Source organism: Fringilla coelebs (genome assembly GCF_963513975.1).
Source record: "Fringilla coelebs genome assembly, chromosome: 14".
Lineage (NCBI taxonomy): Eukaryota > Metazoa > Chordata > Aves > Passeriformes > Fringillidae > Fringilla > Fringilla coelebs.
Genome location: NC_140040.1, coordinates 16,749,304 through 16,769,395, shown reverse-complemented (window position 1 = coordinate 16,769,395; position 20,092 = coordinate 16,749,304).

The window sequence follows — 20,092 nt, the reverse complement described above, 5'->3', positions numbered from 1 at the left end:
TAGTGGCTGTGAAAGAGCACTGGTTGAGAGCAGAGGTAATTTCATTGGCCTTTTAATTTGTCTGAAGAGCAAACACCAAGTTTTCCATCCAGGTCCCATTGGCTTAATTTCAAGGTGTATGCTCACCTAACAGTGGGCATTGTTGGTGAAAGGAAGAAAGATTGCTCCATCAGAGTTTGACCCCTGGTGTTTAACTGTGGTCAATCCTGCCTGCCCACATATTAGCCCCAAACCCCATTTTCACTGCTTTGGCCCTTCCAGCAGACTCTCAGCAGTGCCCTCTGGAATTCCACAAATTCACATTTTGCTCTGTGTAACAGGGTTAAGCTGCAAAAACGGGCCAAGGGCTCAAGGTGGGGTTTTGCTGAGTGCTGTCTCTGGGACTGAGGTAGGAACTGGGAAATCATGGGGTAAATGGAAAAAGGAGCAACATCAATAACAGTGAGGGAACAGGGGGGTTCAGGACCAGGGACAGAGCTGAGAGCAAATTAATTCACATTTTTCCTCTGAATTAGGCCAGAATAGAATTCACCTGCCTTTGCTGCTGTGCCACTGGACCTTCCTCTGCCAGCTCACCCATCCAAAGGTGTTAGAGAATAATATTTAAGGAATGTGCTGGGTGAAACTGAAGGGTAGGAGGGGAAGCTTCCTTGGGAAAGGGGACAACTGGGAAAAAAAAAACCTGCTTTTTTTCTCTGTGTTCCATTCTCTGCTGGATTAAAACTTCTTTCTCTGTAACATAAATGGCAATTTCTGTCTGTATTTTCCTGGGTTTGGGTGGGACAAGGCCTCATATCACCCAAGGTCAAGAGACAGTAGAAGGGAAAATTTAGGAGTCTGCTCTCCTGATTTTTTTCTCACTGACAAGAATGGATGATGAGACAAAGCACTGCCTGTGTCAGGCCCAGATAACAGAACTTCATCCCTCACTCCCCAAAAGGAGGAAAATGTACATTTTTAACCCAAATTTTCACCACAGACATGTCCTGGGCTTTGGGACAGTTTGGTTGTTGTGTTTGTTTTTCTTCTGGCTTGTAAGATGGCTCCTAACAGCAGAAGTTGGAAGATGGGATTTCCCAATCTTTGTCTCATTTCTATTCATCTGTTTCCTTGGAGATGTTCCAAAAAAGAAATATTAAACTATCCTAGTGCACTGAATTCAGATGGAGCTCCTTGCTCAGACACGAGTCCCATCGGAGGGACTCACGGCGAGGTTTCTCTGGCACTGACAGTTGGAAATTACCATGTTTCAGAAGTACTTACAATTCCCCTGCTTAGCACTGGGGAGAAGATCCTGCATTGAGGGAAGAACAGACAGAAAATCTTTTGCAGATAGATGAGTGGCACACAATGTGTTTTCTCTTCAGCTCGTTTTTGCTGCTCTTACTTTTTAATCTGCTGATCCTGAGTCTTGATCTCTGCTAATCCTAAAAAAATGGCCAAAGTGATTATTTGAAATGATACGGCAAAGTCTGTTATCTTTTATTTAGTCCATCTTTTTATACAGCTACCTTGCCCCTTCAGAATCCATCCTAAGTCATATGTTTTAAGCAGTATCAAAAGGAATTAGTCATCCCCACACTGAAGTTGTGATGAGCAGGCAATGATTCTTGTTATGATTCAGTTTACATCTTCCTTTTTTAGTGCATCACAAAAGGGCATTGGCTTAATTACCTGTGATGTTCCTGACTGGAGGGGAAAGGTTCTAGTTTGAACTTGCTAATAAAAAGCAAACATGCTTATTGTAAACCACTTCATTGTCTTTTCCCTTCTGGCTGACATTTATGAATTGCCTTCACAGAGCCTGGGTTGGGTTTATCAAGTACAGATAACAGAATAACCTTATAGATGAACTACAAATATAAACACTGTCATTGGTGTGCACCTTAGGATTTTGTGCCAAAATGTGGAAAACTACATGCACTGCTAACAGGAAGCTGATGGCCTGCTTGATATCTTGCTTTGCATTCCTTTTGGGATCTGAAAGGGATTTCCAAATACCACGGCTTGCAGAAGTCACAAAGAGGGTTGTTTGGCATTTCTGCTGCAAATTTGCCTTTGCTTTCACACGTGCTTGAGGGCACTGAGGCTGCACTACTGTCCAGAAGGGATGGCAGGATCTGAGCTTTGTGTTTTTATCCCATATTTAATTCTTCAATAGGTATAGACCCGAATTCCCAGGGCACAGTCAGTCACTGTGGTGCAATATTCACAGCACTTCACTAACAAAGGGTTCTGGGGGTGCTCAGGCAAGCCCCAGTAGAAGAAAGTAGATCAGGTGCACAGAATGGTGAAAATATTCTCCAGGTTCCATATCATTAAAGCTTTTCAGAAATCAGTCTGTCTGCTGTAATTCTGTATTCTCTCACAAGAGGTTTGACCGCAGAATTCAGATTTTATGTTCAGCATCATAAATTTCTTGCTAAGCCTTAGGCAGAATTTTTTCTTACAGAAATATGATTTCTGTTGTAGATGAACACTGGAACGTCAAAGACTCATTTTGTAATGAACATGCTTGCCTTGAAAACAAACACATTTTTAGGAGCTTTTTTTCTAAATGTGTAAGGCAGACTCTTCCCTGCTTGTGACTCTTCTTATTTAGTTCTCTCCTTCAGCTGCAAGAAAAGAAAATATGAAACAACTTCTCTCTGTGAAAGCACCTTTCCCTTCTTGTTGCTTCTTTTCTTTTCCTTCCCTATATTTCCTGTTAATATTTCAAGTGTAGTGGTGTACTCATTCCTTGCCATACTTTACCACTGATGGACAGAACAGAGGTTTGTTTTAGTTCTGAAAACAGAAATTCCAGTAACCACTGCTACTACCTTCATTTAGGAGACCTCCTCAGCTTACCTGTACATTTCTTTAATGGCAGATAGGCTGAAAATTGCTAGCCAGGAAGCGCACCTTGGTTTGGTTATTTCTTTGAATTTTAAAAAGAAAAAGCTTCTTTTCTTTATATTGTTACTGATTTTTTAATTCTGTCTGCCCAACAATATGAACCCTAGTCTCAATTTAAACTTGACTTAGACTGTGAATTATGAGATTTTAATTAGATGAGGTGGTTGTAAACTGCTGGTTTTTTCCTCCAATGGAAAGTGGTGCTTAAATGAAACCATTAAAGCGGGCTACTTCCAGCTCCATTGTATCAGGGAAAGCTTTCCAAGCACAGCACATTGTGTTTAGTATCACTTTAGAATTCTATAAATCTTTGATCAGCTTTTATTTAATCTTTGTCTAAATTGGAAGATAGCAATGGTCCCTTAAGATTTTGTATGGAGTTGAATGAAATTTAATAAGGCGCCTGACAGTTATTTGATTGTGATTCGTAGCATTTTCATTTTACAGACTTAAGCAATACTGACCTCAAAAGGACTGTCATTCAGACTAGGTGGAGGGTGGGGAAATCAAATATTTTATTCTTCTTTGTTCCAGGCCTTTTTACTTGATAAGCCCTTAATAAAAGTAAGACTGAAGTCCTTGCCAATTCCTAGACCAATTCTCTATTCAGGGGCAGCAGATTCATTTCTGGAACGTTTTAGAGTGAGAAATGCAAAACAAGACAACATCTAAATGGCTTTCACATTGACAACCTTGACAGCCTGTATAAATCTGGAGCAGAGAGGAGCTAGGACATGGGATGACATGGGATGACATGGGCTGCTTCTCGGGGGACCACCTGGTGAATTTGCAGGTCCCCAGAGCTACCCTGAGCTCCAGGAGGTCCTGCTGCCCACTCAGGCAGAAACTCTGTGTTTTGAAACCCTGCACCCAATTATTTCAGCCTGGTGCACAGCACAGAGTGCTGAGAGAACGAACCCATCTCTGCAAAGTTTCTGTTTCTGGCTCTCAGAGCTGCCTCTCTCCCAGGCCCATGGAGATGCCATCTCCATTATTAAAGCACAATTGCATTAGTGACGAGCTGCTTCCCTCAATTAGTTTTGACACAAGGTAATTTTATGGCTCCAAGTATACTTATCTTTGACTCCTGATGGATTTTCCTATGTCCTTGTTTGCTATGTAAACCACCTTTTCTTTTCTTTTTACATTTGCTCAGTGCTTCAATTTTAATCCCAGTTATGTATTATTGTTTGTTATTTGCATTACACTAATGGCTAAATGTCAAGGCCCCATTGCATTACACACAACAAAATATATTAACTATCTTTTTAAATCATTGACATACTGCTGCTATGTCACTGTGCTTACAAGAGTTTGGTTCAACAACAATGAACTGTTTATTTTCTATTTGCAAATGAAACAATCAAGGAGCAAGAAGACTGAAAAGTGAGTGGAAAGAGCTGGTTTTAAGCAGAGATTTAATTGGAGTCAGTGACTGAGTGCTTGATATTGTGTTGGCTTGAAATAGATGAACTTCACTGAAGATCATGGGCAAATGTAAGGATCTTTATGAGGCAAAACTACTGCAGGAGCATAAAAACTGGTATCTGACCCAAATTCTTGCTGCTCCAGTACCCATTCTCTGCCAGTAGCTGCTCTGAAAGTATGACAGACAGACAACCTGCCCTGCAGAATTCCCACCCTGGTCTCTAAGAGTAGTTAACTTAAACTAATGATGGGTAATACCCTTTACAAAACCCATGCTTGGGAGGTGATTCTGGCATGCTGCACAAAGTGCTTCACAGAAATATTAGGACAGGTTATTTACATCTGTTTGCCCGTATTTCTGTGTATCCTATGCTGCTTGTTTGAAAGTGTGGGAGGCAGAAAAACAGAGTATCAGAATGCAAAGCTGGAATTCTTTCATTCCAGGTGCAATTCTGGCAATATGCTCCCCATTCAGGGAAGTGTTTCTCTTACTGCTAGCTTCAATAACATGAAGAGTTCTATTCAGCTCAGTTTGACCTCTCCTATAGTTAGGACAGTGCCCAAGGACCATCATCAGATGCTTTTTGTGTATACTTGGAATAGCCACTTAGCTGACTGAGAGTCTGAGTTTAAAAAGGGATCTGGACACTTCTAGATAGGTTTTTTTTTTTACTGCTCTTAAGTGGCAATAAATAAAGGTAAGTTAAAGGAGACATTTCTAAAGTGCCAGTTGACCTCCTTTCCATTATTCTGCTCTACATACCTCTGGATCTTTGGGAATCTGGAGCTCTGGAATTAACAATGAGAAATAGTAACATGATAGAAAATAGAATCACAGAACAATTTAGGCTGGACAAGACCTTTGTGATCATCAAGAGCAATGATTGATCCAGCACCATTTTCACCATCAAAGCATGTCCCCAAGGGCCATATCCAAATTTTTTAGTCTCTTCTTGAGATGGTGACTCCACCACTTCCCCCAACAACTTTTGCTTGGTACCAAACCCCTCTGCAGGCTCCCAGCTGCTCTGTATTTGGGACAGTGGTTCCAGCTGTTGTAAATGACCACAAGTTTTTTAAATGTCACAAAATCAAGAATTTACTTTCTATTTCAGTGAGGAGGCAACCTAATACTAACATTCAGCAATGTGTGGAGGCTGGCTGCACTTTACAAGAACATTCACTCAGTACTAAGTCAAAGGAAGACAAATGCTCACTGGTGCCATGTCTTGCAAGGTTGTTCTTCTACTTCAGGAGTCCATTCCTGAAAAAAACGTGATTCTGCTTACCTGATATTTTGAATTAATATATTTACAGGCCATCCCAGTATGAATTTAATTCAGAAGTCCCAGCTCTCTGGAAACTGCACTCAGCTCTCCTTTTCAGCAGTGTTGTTTCAGAACTGTGTGTTCAGGTGTGTTCCTCACTCAGAGAGACTCTGCATCAAATCTGTAAATATGCACAGCTGATTGCCAATAACATTAATGGGAGCTGCACCTGTATTCATAGGAGAGAACAGAAATTGTGCCTTCAGGTTTGCTATTTCTTAACAACAGTAATGATGCTTTGAGGGCAGTATTACTTTAAGAACAGAGCCCATTTAATTTGCTTGGACTTTGAAATCTTCTGGTAGAGAGTAATTGCCTGACACACAGCTCCTAGGAGGTGAATTTAAATGAAATACATTTTCCAAGCTGCAAAGCAAAATTACTAAATGCCTGATTAGAAGATCTGTGTCACTAGTACTGCTTCATTATGAGGAGTCTCTTAAAAATTTCATATCAACACTTGCCTTTCACAGTCCACAGCCTGGTGCCTATTAAGGCCTGGAACAAACCAAATCTTCCTGTCTGACATGGAATGGGGCAGAGATCAGTACTGACCCATGTTTGGTGCACCAGGGAGCTCCATGGCAGAGGACAAATCCATGGCACAGGAAGCACTGCATGATCCTCCTGCAGTGTGCATGGCTGAGCTGCCCTTTCCAGGGCTGTGCCAGAATATTCTGGTGGTTGGAGTGGGGTTTTTTCCTTCCCCTAAAAAGGCAAGATAGAAAAGACTACAACTTTACAATTTTCGAATAAATGAGATAAAAAAGTGGCCAAACACAAACTGTGGACGAGGAAGGGATTTCTGCACAGGAAAACTGCACTGGTCATCAGGCACATCTCTTTAGAGGCATGGAGGATTTCTCTTATTTATTCTTCCTTTTCATTTATTCTTCCTATTCTTTCATTTTCATTGCAGCTTACCAAGCAAATGGTTGTGCCCTTGAATGGTTATTCTTGAGGTAAGCCTCCAAATTTCAGACATATGAAGCCAGGAAAAAGTCTAAGGCTTGATTCATCATCATATTTATGTCTATTTAAGTTAGGGATAATCAAGGATGCCCCAAATTCAGGATTATTAATTAATAATTAGGCTCAACCATTTCAGAGGTTAACCACTTAGAATTTAGGTTGAATTCCTCTTCTAATAGAGTTTTCAAGGCTAAAGAGTTGCAGTCAACTAGTCAACTAGTGAAATTGCAAATGAAGCATTAATTGATTTAACTTTATAAAAATAATATTTTAGCAATCAAATGACCATGATTTTGCTCTCTCTAGTTGTGCTAATTAATAGTAAACAAAGAGCTGTTTAGGACAGCATGTGCAATTCATATGCTGAATTTCTGGTAATCTCTAAAGAATCTCAGTTGTGTTCAGTGCATATATTTTGACTGAAAACTGGCTAATTAAGATTGCTATGCTTGAATCCATTTCCTAGCTTTCTTCTGAATTTTTTTCAGTGGAGGAAAAGGGAGCTGTGTTATCAGAATGCAGTAGGGTTTTTTTCTATAGCGTTGCACAGGTTTTTTTTATAATGTGACATTATACAGCAGCCTCATTATATTCAACTCAACAATGTGTTGCTCAGCCATGAGCTTGATGGCTTCATGGAGCATGGGGTGAGTTCAATTCCTCTTTCTAAAGGAGATGCATCTTGCTTCACTGCTTATTTTCTGAACTTTAAAAGATGCAACTTTACAAAATATTCCACAGCTCCTACTCGTGGGGAATAGAAAGTGGCTCAGTGGCAGACTGCAGTGAAGGCCATTGTGAGCAGAGCCACGCCACTCTGCGTTAGAGAACACCTCTCCCTCCTTTAACCTCCCCTTGCCTTCATTTCTGGAATGAATAACCCCTAAAACCTCTGATATTTAAATCTCAGAGCAGTGCTGCTCACGCTGCACTGGCCTGGCTTTCTCCTCTGTTTGGCTCCCATCATGACTACGTGTCCTTTTGCTGTTCAGTTTCCCCAGATGGGCTCATCCCCATGAAAGGGTATTATTAGTTATACTTCAAACCCCAAACTGAGCTTGTTACTCCTGTGATTGTGATTGCAGCTCCTCATCCAGGATGTCAGAGGTGCCTTGTGCCCAGCACACAGGCTGGTGGGATCCTCATGCTGGGAGGGGACAGCTCGAAAAAAAATGAGGCAAGTTCATATTGCCTGGCTCTGGCAGGTTGAAAATGAGCTGCAGTGGCACTGATAGAAGTGACATGAGAAGAAGATTGGGCCAAGTTTACTACTCTGCCCAAAACACAGGAGTTCCCAAAAATATGTATTTGTGGTTAGAACGTTCGCTTTCACATTCTGAAATTTTACTGGAGACAGAAATTTCTAGGTGTGAAGAATGCTGTTTGCATGTTCATTTGAAAGGCTCACCAGGAGCAGTGGGCCAGGGACTGCAGTGACTCTGGCTTTCCCTGCCTCACTCTGCTCACAAGGACATGATCAAGCCGCTTAAATCCTCACGGGACCTGCATCTGTTTTCTTCCCAAAGGCAGTTTCCATTGTTGAAGGAATGAAAACTCAAAGAGGATATAAAGCAGCTTCATTTAACTGCATTCTAATTCCTAAATTTCCTTAGAGAATGACAGCATTTATCAAAACTACTTCAGTGTTGTTTTCTCTTCTGTGTTTTTCAAGGCAGGGTAATGCCTTCCTTGCAAAGTGCATAACGACAGATCATTATTTGTATTTAAAACAACAAAATCGTTTATTTCCAGCTTGGCAATGCTACAGGTTTTTTTAGTGCTGTTCTGCCTTTGATGAGGGAATTGTCAACTGAGGAAGGATTTGGAAAGCAGTCTTTGTGAATTAAAAAGTGGGGGCTTGTTTATGGGCCTCCAGACACCGCTAAGAAACCCCTCAATGAGTCAGTCTATTTAGTCAATGAGAAAAATCATGAAGTGAGGTTCTACTAAGAATGGATACAGGTGTCAGAATTTACCCCTGCAGAAAATCTAGACACTCTGAGGGAAATACTTGAGTTAAACTCTTTATCATATCCTAAGAAGGTTTATCAGCAATTTTTCTGGTATTACAGGCACGGTGGAATTCTTCACACTGATATACTGCTAAGTGTTCTACAGTTCCCACAACCATTTGCTGTGAGACTTGTCAGATAGCAAGCTCTGAGCTGTAGGTGCAAGGAGCCCTATTTCCTGTAGCTTTTCTGTATATGCTGATTTCTGTCAGCAATCCATAGTCCCTATTTCCTTGGGATGCCTTTCCTGTGTGCCACACTCAGGAGCAGCAGAGATGGCAGTGCTGGTGTGCAATGTGGGAACAGTTTGGGACTGGCCCCAAAAGCCTGGTGGGCTTTGTGAGAGCTTTGGAAAAGCTGGAAGTGCACACACAACACCAGGCTTGAGCAGTTTTAATTAATATTTGTCATAACCATTGCTATGTCCGTGCATTTCTGAGGCAACTCTGTCTAATGCAGGACAAATATCCCAAGAAGACCCCTGCTTATTTCTGCTGCCAGATGTCAGCAGGCACAGGCCTGGTTTTCTCCCTGCTCAGTAGAACACACTTGCCCGAGCTGTTGCTGTGAATTTGGCACAAGTATTCAGTAAGAAAGGTCTTTTTTAGGATTATTTCCTGCACATATCCTGTCATACACAGACCTGTTACAGACCTGAATCTCTTTCTAAATCTGCTATTCCTGTAATCAGCAGGACTTACCCAGGAGCAGTGACTGAGAATTCAGGCTTTGCTCACGGAATATTCGTGGTCAGGATTTGAGAGTTTTCAAAACTTCAGTGTGTTGAAGTGCATTAATAGTCCTGAGGGTTTCACAGTAATGAGAGAAATGCTTGCATTTCCTTTGCTTTAAAGTAATCCAAATAACCAAAGTCCATGTTTTACAAGAAGTCATTTGGAATTGGATATCAGTACTTTAATGCCAAATTACTGAACTGATTGGAAATATTTAGGGCTGCTTCATGACAGGGCATCTTCCAGTATCTAACATGACAGGGTCTAACTCAGAAAACTGAAATAGTTTTTAAACTGCCTTTAAAATTTTTAAAAAGAGCAATTATCCCAGAAAATGGGATTTCAAAGGCAAATCTAATTTTAAATCTACTATATGTTCGGTTTGAAGTCTCTCAGTAAGTTTCATTAGTGACTGTACTCTCAGAAAACATGTCTTGAGACAAGATACTAAACTTGAAGGACCATTGTTCTGTGAAATACAGCAATACAGTGTTCACTGATATACATCAAGAGAATAATAGAAGATCATGTCATTTGCTTTCTCTCTGTTCTCAACTTGAGGGGAAAAATTAGGTCCATGCTACCACAGATCAGTTACCCAACCCTTAGAGGAGACTTGGTAATTAAATTAGTATCTTAGATGCTATTTTGTTCAATATATTTCTGCTTTTATTCCCCAATCTTTCAATCTGCCATTAAGTATTTAAGGCTATTTTAAGACTCTGCTTTGAAAATCTAAGATGATTTCTTTTACAAATTATGTTAAGCACCCAGAGAGAGCGCAGGAGCTGCGGAGAGAATGGGACATGTTATTTCTGAGAATGTCAAAGGGACTGAAACCCACTCCTGATACTAATTCTTCTTTCACAGCACATCTCCATTTTATACTTCATCTGTACAATGCCTTCAAGTAACACCTCTCTGATGGAGGGATGCAGTGGGAAAGCTGCAAAGATGACCTGATTATTCACAGAATGCTATGAAAAGCTGAGCATCTCCCAAATTGATAATTAAGAACTCAGCATTACTGCAGCCCAATATTCATAACCAACACCTACTCTCAGTATTGCCCCCTCTGGCACTGACCTGGGAATGCCACACTCCAGGATGTGGGTTTTTAACAAAAAAGAGTGTGCATGGTGACTTTGCAGCCCATCTCAGCAAGCCCTGCACTTACTGAGAAGCTGGCTGCTCTTCTGAAAAGTCTTTTTTTGCATTTAATCTGCTCACCAAGAACAAACCCTGACCAAGTGAATCAGGTGATGTCATCTGAAAGCAAAAGGCTCTGGCTGGGCTGGAGGGAAGATTTCTGCTCCCAGCAGTGATTCTGGAGAGCCAAGGGCTCAGCTGGCTGGGCAAGGCATGAGAGGGCTGCACAGAATGGGTCAGGAACAAAAGCAGAGCTCCTGAGCCATGGGCATCCCAGAGGATGAAACCTCCTCCTTTTTTAATGGTTGGTTTGCATTATTTTGAAGAGTGGCCCAGCGTTCCATGGACATTAGAACTATGACCAATACAGCATTTTACCATAAATTAAAATGTTGCACTCTTTCTCTTAGAACCCCATCATTATTATCCTAACAGCACAGCATGAAGCAGATTTAGTTAGGGGAAAAAAAAATTATTCTTGTACTGCTATCCCTTGCCCCTCTAACACATGATTAATTACCCACCTTGTTGCAGGTTGTATAAATATAAGTCCTGTTAAAATCATGTCCTTTTCTCCACCCCTGTGAGTGCCCCATGGAAATCAGGTGAGCAGAATGATGCAATGGATCTCTCTATAGTCCTGTGGACCTTGAAACTCAGAATTAGTGACTTTGAAAGGGTTGTTAGGGACAGGAGACTTCCTGACCTGATCCAATTCCAGGGTCAGCCCAGCAGTACTTCCAACTACTTTTTTCAATTTTATCTTATTTTTTAATCTGAAAGTTGAGTGGAAATTCAAGCTTCCATGCTTCACACAGAGCTTTAAACCTTGACAGATTCTCTTTTTGACAACTGTGAAAACCCTATTTCCCTGTCTTGGAGATTCTATGTAACAAATCCATCATCATTTCCCTCTGCCCCTCTGCTGCTGGTTGAACAGAGTCAGGATTTCTTGTTTGCAGCATGTTTCTCACCTGTAAAGTAAATCACAGCTATAGGGACTTTACATGAGTAACCAGAGCACTTGAATACTTAATTCTAAATGTATACTCTGGCAAATGAAGGAAACTATTACCCTGGAACAGCACACTTCAAACATTAATCATAGTTATTAATCACACAAAGTTTTTTGAGAAACTTGAATATTATTCCAGGCCTATAGTAATTGTCATATTAGCACATATTCAGTGCATACAGCAAAGTAGTTACATTAAATTATTCTGCAACAAATAAGTGTTTTGCAGTCTGATTTAATTTAGTTTCATGGCATCAAGTCATTCTGATTTTTTTTTTAAATTATAATAAAAATGAGTAGTTTTGAGGTTATAGAAATCTCACTCTCTTTCTGAATTGCCTGAGAAGGTCTTTGCTGGAAGTTAACTGACAATTACAGATTCTTAGGATTTCTATAGTTCTTGAATGTGTTTGTTATATGCCATTAGTCACCAGGTGAAGCCCGTCAGTAATGGCAATACCCTTCAGCAATAGCTGGGGAGAATTTAACACTGATTGATGGCAGGTCACCTGGAATTGGTTGGCAGAATTTCCAATTTTCTGTTGGGAAATTGCTTATTTCTTGAAGTCTATTCCCATTTTTACAAGTGGACAGCCAGCTGAGATTATACATTATTATGTGTCTAACTATAAAATTGTGATGGATGGTGTCACACATTTGAAGAGAGAGTTAAACATTTCATTTAGGGCTGGTTTTAAGAAAAAGGCCAAGTAACTTTAAAATATAAACTGCAACCTACCTTTGGCTTTTATTTGTTCATCTAGAATCAGGACAGGAGTGTTGCACTTTAACTAGTTTTAAACAAAGAGTTACTTGCTTTGTTATCATTCTTATTAAGTATTCAAAGGGTTATGATATCTTTGTTGTAAACACATTTTCAGTTCCTAGGGCTCGTCCAGGGACTGACTGATGGACCAGATTAATGTTTTATTTCTACTTTTGGGACCTCAGTTGAAATTCTGGCAAAACTGCCTTGACAGAAAATCAAAGGCCATTCAGCAAAGCCTTCCTACAGCTCCTCTTCTAAATCATGAGGGAGGGCAGCCAAAAACAGCCAGGCATTTCCTGTTTCCAAGGGGATTCTGATAAAAGCCAGCACAGACTTAGCATACAATGTGCATTATCTCCTTGAAACCTGGCTGAATTGTTTGGGAACAAAGGACCCACACCCTGCCACCCCCCAAAGGGAAAGAGTGACCCGAGGAATAAAAGCTGCAGCTGTAACTCACACAAGATATATATTTATGACAGTCTCAAAATAGAAACGAAAGGAAAGGGCAGTGTGCCGGAGATTTAAAGCCAAATTTTTGTAAGACTGGCATCACTAAAATGAGGCTGCCTGGGTGGAAAGCTCAGAGCTCTCTCTTACGTGCCCGGGTCCCCAGACTGTGACAGCAAAAGCAAAGGGCCTTCACTCGAGATTTAAGGCAAGAAAGGTCTTGACTTGGCAACTCTTCAGAGTGAGCCTTTGAGGGTAAGAGCAGAGCCAGACACCTCACCACCCTGTTTACCTTCACTCCTTGAGAATTGCAGAATATTCACAGAATACACAGAGTTGGAAGGGATCATTGAATTAGATTGCTTGTACCTCATTTCTGCTTATTTAAGCTGGATTTCTTTCCTTTACTGTGAGGTAGCTTAAGCAGGATGGGGTTGGGAGGACCCTCCCCTGTTTTTCAGCAGCCTTGCCTTTGTCACTGGGGGTTCCTGGAAGGTACCAGAGGCAGGATTGCAGCCACTCTGACAGCAGCTCTCTCACTTCTTACAGCGTGTTAATTACTGGGCTGAGCTTGAACCACCTCTCCTTCGACTCTCTTTGACAAATAAACCATTATTACAAGTTAGTTCTGTACCATTCCATCCCCTGCTGGTTTATGGGCTGCCTGTTCTCAATCTGCCCCCAGGTTCCAGGTCCTCAGAGGGTTTGGGGCTCCTGGCTGGTGGAAGGCAGTGAGGGGTGGGCACAGCAGAGGGCAGAGGTCCCTCAGCCCTGTAAACACTGGGGTGACTCTCCTGTCCCTGAGAGGAACAGTCCCTGCTGGCTTTAGGTAGCTACAGGCAGTGCTGCTTCTTGCTCCCATAGCAAAAAAAAAATATTTTTTTTTAATTTTAAATTGCTTTAAATTTCCCTTTGGGTATTTAACACCTTGCCTGGGGGTCTGGCCCTGGTGTGTGTCCTCACTCCAAGGTCATGGACTCACATCTCAGTCCAGCCCTTTAATTAGGGGACTGCCAGGGGGGCAGCAATGGCCACTCAAGGTGGCCTCCCCTTTGTGAACTTCAATGCTGTTAAAATCTGGCCCTACAAGAAATCAGAGATAAAGGAAGTTTTTTAGAAGCTAGTTCAAGCATGCAAGAAAATCCCTGTAGAAGACAGGAATTGGCAGCACTACTTCAGAGGCTTTCATATTCCAAAATTTAATTAGATCTGCTCACCTAGAACTGTTGGAAATATGTTTACTGCTTTTAGATCTTTCTGTCTTATGAATTCCTATTATGAAGAAGCTATTAAATATCACACAGTGTCAGATTCAGAAGTCTATCCTACTAGGAGCAGCCAAATGTATTATTTACTGTTTGTCTCAAATTATACTTATTTTATTTATTGCACAAACAAATAGTGTGGTTTTATTTTTCCTTGAACTAAAAATGCATTTAGGATCTGTCTTTATTTTCAGTGTACTCATTTTCACTATATATTATCTAATTTTGTTATATTGACAATTAACTGATCCAGAATCATTTTGTATGCCTAAGCTAGAAACTAAACAACATCCTAATTATTATTTCTAATCCCCAGAAAGTACAAAAACTAAACACGTTGCTGCAACACTTGGAATCATAGAAGCATTGCTTTATTTTCTCAGACCTAAAAGCCAATACTTGCATAACTATTTGATGCTTTTTATCAGAGGCATTGATGCACATCAGTGAGAACTTTCTACCACCTTGAAAATGACTTTTAGAATATTTCATTAGCAGACTGTCTTTCAGAACTCAAGTTGACATTCATGTTTCTTCACACCAGTCTTTCATCCACAAAACTCTTTGTTCTGCTGAACAGTTTCGAGACAATATGGGCAATCAAAAAAGCAAAGGCTTATGACCTATCTGCATCTTCCATTCCAACATTTGATCAGTCTTATTCAAATCTCATCTTTTAATACTCCTTTGAGAACTTTCTGAGGATTTTATTTCCTTTCTTTCATTATGATTATATTATTTCAAAAACTTCAAACTTAATGAAATGGTAGCTCTCTATAAAGTGAGAGGCGGACGCCATTGGTGGCTACACATTTATCCATTTTCATCTCTTTCAATAGCCTACGTGGAGAGAATCTGAAACCCAAAGTAGTGGGGAATGTCTTTTAGATGTACATTTTACATTCTGGCAGATAGTGGCTATCTTGCAGTTCTGCATTTTTCTGAAAAGTAAAGCACTGGAGCGAGTGGCTTAGGGGTTGTAGGGAGGTAGAAACCTGCATGAGACCCATAAAATCCAACAATTTGTGTGTTTAGAAAGACAAAGGTCTTTAACACCAATCAATTGCTTTTCCTTAAATAGCATGGCATTTCTTCAGACTTCACCACTTCCAGCTCTGCCAGCTGCCTGCACGTCCCTGCATGGCCAAGGGTGAAATTGTGCCTCCCAAGGGGATTCCTGGATGCACAGATGTGGGAAATGGACTTGCAGAAAATTCTTAAAGTTTGATACAATGGTTACATAGAGAGGTGAATGTGGGAGTGAATTCTCAAACCAAAAAGAAAAGCAAGGAAACTTAAGGGACACTTTATTCCTTGCCTCCCCCTTCCCCTTTTGTATTTGCATGCAAACTTTGAGATAAGAAATGTTGACTTAGAAATGCTATGGAACAGGATAGACATTGTTGAGAGAAAAATTGAATTAGAAGTAAGTTTTAAAGGATGGTTTTCTAAATAAGACTAGATAATTTGGAGAAATAGAATCATGAAAGATGTATAGTAGTAGGATTTATGAGGGGTAATTTTAGATGATTGGTTTTAAGCTAATTATTACATAGTGTGGTACAAACTGATAGGCTAAGAAACACTTAGAGTGTATTGGAATTAGGAAATAGTTGGCTTCTGATTGTGATGGCGTGAATTACAGCATCTGTATTGTCTCATCCTTCTCATGAGACTGAAAATGGAATAAAAGTTTTTAAAACACCTCTCAGTTGCCCATCTCTGGGTCAGAAAAGGGCATAATCTGACACACAGAGACTTTGAGCGCGCACAAATAGAGGCTTCACTCACACATTCACCTCTCAAAAAAAAGCTGGAGAAGCAACATGTGCGGCTGGTTTAGGAGCCCGAAGCTGACAGACAGACAAACAGACACGCTGGAGTTAAGGCTGCTTTGGAGCTCTTGGTTTCCCTCCTTGTGTGCAGGTCATCCTGCAGCAGTAACAGCTGTGCACCCCTCTTTCCACCACTGCTCTAAAAAATGAAGTCATGACAGTGCTGATATTAAATTTGGCATAAGAGAGTTACTTCTCTGGAGTTTAGGAGTGCTTTGGCTCCTGCTGCAAGAGGCAGTGCTTTGTTTGTGTCTGTCACACGTAACTGGGCCAGGTTCTCACCTGGTGAAAATTTATGCCACAGCCAGTGAACTCTTTCCCATCACATATTCACACAAGCTTTACCAGCAACTTCCTTTTTTTGTCCCTTAGATTTTATCCTAAAATGGAGACAAAAAATTTATGTTCTGTGTCGGACAGAAAAAGTTTTATGTGCCACAGTAGCTCAGCTGCTGATGAGTGGAATCTTCTTTGTCAATAGTTGCATTTCACTACCAGGTAAAATCTTTTCTGTTAGCAAGCAGATAAAATCTGCTTTGGCAGTGTCTGTGCTCCTCTGCAGGTAAAATCTTCTCCATCAGCAACTATATACCTTCCACTCAGATTTAATTTTCTCTATCAGAAGTTGCCCCTCTGGGGCAAAACTTCAGAAGTTATTTCACAAAGCTCTTGCTCCTATTGACACAGGCTATCGTAAACATCAAAACATTTATTAAAAGCTATAAAACTAATTCTCCAAAATATTTTTAAATTAAACATTTGAGCTTCTGCCTGTATTTTTCTTGATGTCAAACTTCCAAAGCCAGGAAGTTTAAGGGAGGTTTTACTCCTTGTCTCTCCCTTCCCCTTGCCCAAAACACGCATTTTATCTTTGCTGCAACAGCATTTATCACAGATGCTACTGGATATACCTGGTTTTTTTTATAATCACTGCCTAAAGAAGATTTCTGTCCATAATTTTGGACATAATTTTGGACTCCAAAATTAGGGTAGTAATAGGCTCAAATGTAGATGAAAGAGCCCCTAGAACAGTAGCAGCTAATGGACTGACAAGCACTTGCACAGCGTCTTCAGTATATTAAACAGGCTAAACAAATTAAATGAACTACCACATCACTGACTCCCATGCTACTTGTGAGACAATAAATGCCATTTAAAGCAGTGTGTACCCATCAGTATGCAATCTGAACAGGCATTGTTCTCTGTGACCCATGGGGCATGGCTGGGACAGCCAGCTTTGTGGTGCTGGGGAGCAGGAGGAACACTTCTCCAGATGCCCCAGTTCCAGCTGCTCCTAACAACGCCAGCTCCTGATCCTGGCAGTCTCTCCACTTGTTTCACCTGCAAGGTGGTGGAATTTGTCAGACTGCAGTCTGCTGTGCATTGGGAGCGGTGTCAGGGGCCATGGAGGTCCTGGAAATTCCTTTTGCAGAGGAGGAGATGCTCTCCTGCTGCCCCTACAGAGGCAAGGACCCTATGGGCAGCCATCACCACAGAATTAACAATAACAACTGCAGCCTGAGCTCTTCAGAATTAAACCCTCTGGGTAATGTATGGCCCCCACTGTGCAATGGGTAATGCTCAGGGTTCAAACTCCTCTAATGAATTTAACCTCCTGTGGCTAGGGGCCATGGGGCACTGCCCTCTCTTGAGGCTGCCAGCTCTTTAATAAACAAGCAAACAAAAAGAATCTACAAACCAAAAATAAGCAGAAAATTACTTTTCCGCTGAGTTACTTGGGTTAAAGTAATTTTTCACTGCTTGGATCCTCAAGGACGTTCTGAAGAAAATATATTTGGAAGCCAGTCCTCACTGTAAAAGTTATATAGGTCAATTGTTTTCCTTCAAATCTCTTTTATATGGATATGATTCCTTTCATTTGTGGACTGAAGAGAAGCTACAGAAATCCCTTCTTTCTTGAGTAAATGAAAAAAAAAAAAACACCTATAAATATTCTCTGCTAAGTCCTTCCAAGAAACTTTGTGGGGGAGTTGTTACTCTTACACTTGTGAACTCTGAAAAAATGGTGTCCTGTTTTCTTTGGTTTAACTTCATAAAAATACTGCTCCTCTTTCTTGCATTAGCAAACCTTTCCCTATTTGCAAAGAGCATTTAGGGGTTCCTAGTGGACAGTTCAGCCTGGCAACTGTGGGATTTACAGTGGTCTGTTCTGTCACTGGTTCAGAAATCTGGTCATGCAATCATGCATTACCATCTCATATCATATGTCCTCATCAATATATTTTCTTTATTTGGTAATAAGCTCAGCCTTTATTACCTCCTCTGCACTGTTAGAAAACTGTTAGACCTTGTTGTTATCCTGCAGAAAATTCCAGCAAGAGGAAGTGTTCTAGGCAATGCTATCCCAGGAGTGAGAGTAAACAGGCTTGGCCCAGGAGAACAAAACCTGAAATACTCAGTGTCAGTACAGTCCCTCTAAACTACCCAGAGAGTTCCTCATGCTAAACAACTGAGTTTCACCAAAAAAACCACTTTGTTTATAGCAGAAAGGCATGGGGAAGGGAAGGGAAGGGAAGGGTTGGGTTTCCAGCAGTTACCTCCTGTCTGTAACTTGCTGGTGGAAGATGAACAGTCCGGGTTTGCCAGCGAATGAGCTGGGGAGGCTTTGCCCCCTGCCCAAAAGCAAAAACTGAGCCTGTTGTGATCAGAACCTGCAAAAGTGAACAAGAACTGGCAGCACTGAAGGGAACTGAACAGCTGCTGCTGGGGGGGGCACCTCCTTACAAACTCACAATGGAAAATCACTGTTACACAGAGCAGAACAGCAATGTGAAATATTGATAAAGACATTAGGGAATAACAATGGAATACTTGAAAAAATAAATGAGTCTGTTGTCCCAAGTGTACTATCATTTAACAAGCTTATTAAATATCACTATTTTAACAATTAATAGAAACCTGTCTAGCTGTAGGCCATTTTGATAGCTGTTAATTAAGTATCTACAAATTCCTTACAAAGTCCATGTGCTACTAAGAATGAGATTAGGCATTTCTTGCTTATGTAATTTTGAGCTAATTATAAGACTATTAGATTTATCTTCTAAATACTCAGTAAGTTCTCTTTTAACAATCATCTTATATTTAATTAAAAAGCAGTATCTGGCTTGCTAAATTTGAATTAAATACTTGCTGGAGACACAAAATTGAAGTGTTAGTAACATTTTGCTAGTGAATAAAGGACTATACAGGTGTTTTCACAATACAGAATTGTTATCCAGAATGCAAACAAACAGACAGGAATTTTCAAAGGCACTGACTTCCATGTGCTCTTTGGAACATTCTTGAAATAGAAAAGAATCCTGACTTCTGCTGCGCTATTTCTTAAACAAAACTGAATTGTTAAAAATTATGCATGGAAGACATGTGAAAAATTAGTAGAAATAACTATTTCATTTTATAAAGGTGAGTAATAGAAGAACTCCCACAACTGAAGTTAATACTTGTTTATGAACAGTCAGAAAATTTGTATTTTTGGCCAATAAAAATGAAAAAAAAAGCCTCATTAAATTTTGTGTGCCTCAGAGAGTATTGACAGTATTAGCATTATATGTGATGACACTAAAAAAAAAATATTTAGAGATCTAAAGATAAGTGGTTTCAAACTGTCTTATTCACAGTTAAATTATTTATTCTAAAGGCAGAAATAATTATTTCCAAATAATTTAAATGTTTGTTTTGCATGTGACTTTATTTCTTTCACAGCCCTATAGAGCATTGTCCATATTAAGACCTTTTTCCTACCTCTTTTCCTTCACCAATCTGAATTTAAAAATCCATGTTAAGGGTTTGTTATTGGATTTTTTCAAAAGAAAATGATGGCCTTGTACTCCCTGCTGTAAAAATGACACTTAAAAAGTGCTGTGGAGAGAAATTACATTTTGCCCTTTGATTTCTCAAGAACCAGTAGTGGTAGGGACACTTACATTTTCTAAGAACGAGTTTTAATGTTTCAGTGCTACTCACAAGAAAATTCCCTGTCCATATATATTCATGACAAGTTCTTCGTGCACAGTCAGTGTCATGCAAAGTCACAGTGTTTTTGAATATTAAGAAAAGGCTGAAGTGGGAGAGCAGAGCACTAGAGAACTATGATTTTTGAGTCAGGGAAGCTTGGGTGCTGAGAGGTGTCAAGAAATGGAAAAGGAGGGCCAGGAATAACTCAGGAAGTCAGTCTCCTTCTTTGCTATCCCTGATGAATGCCTGCCCATCCTGTTTG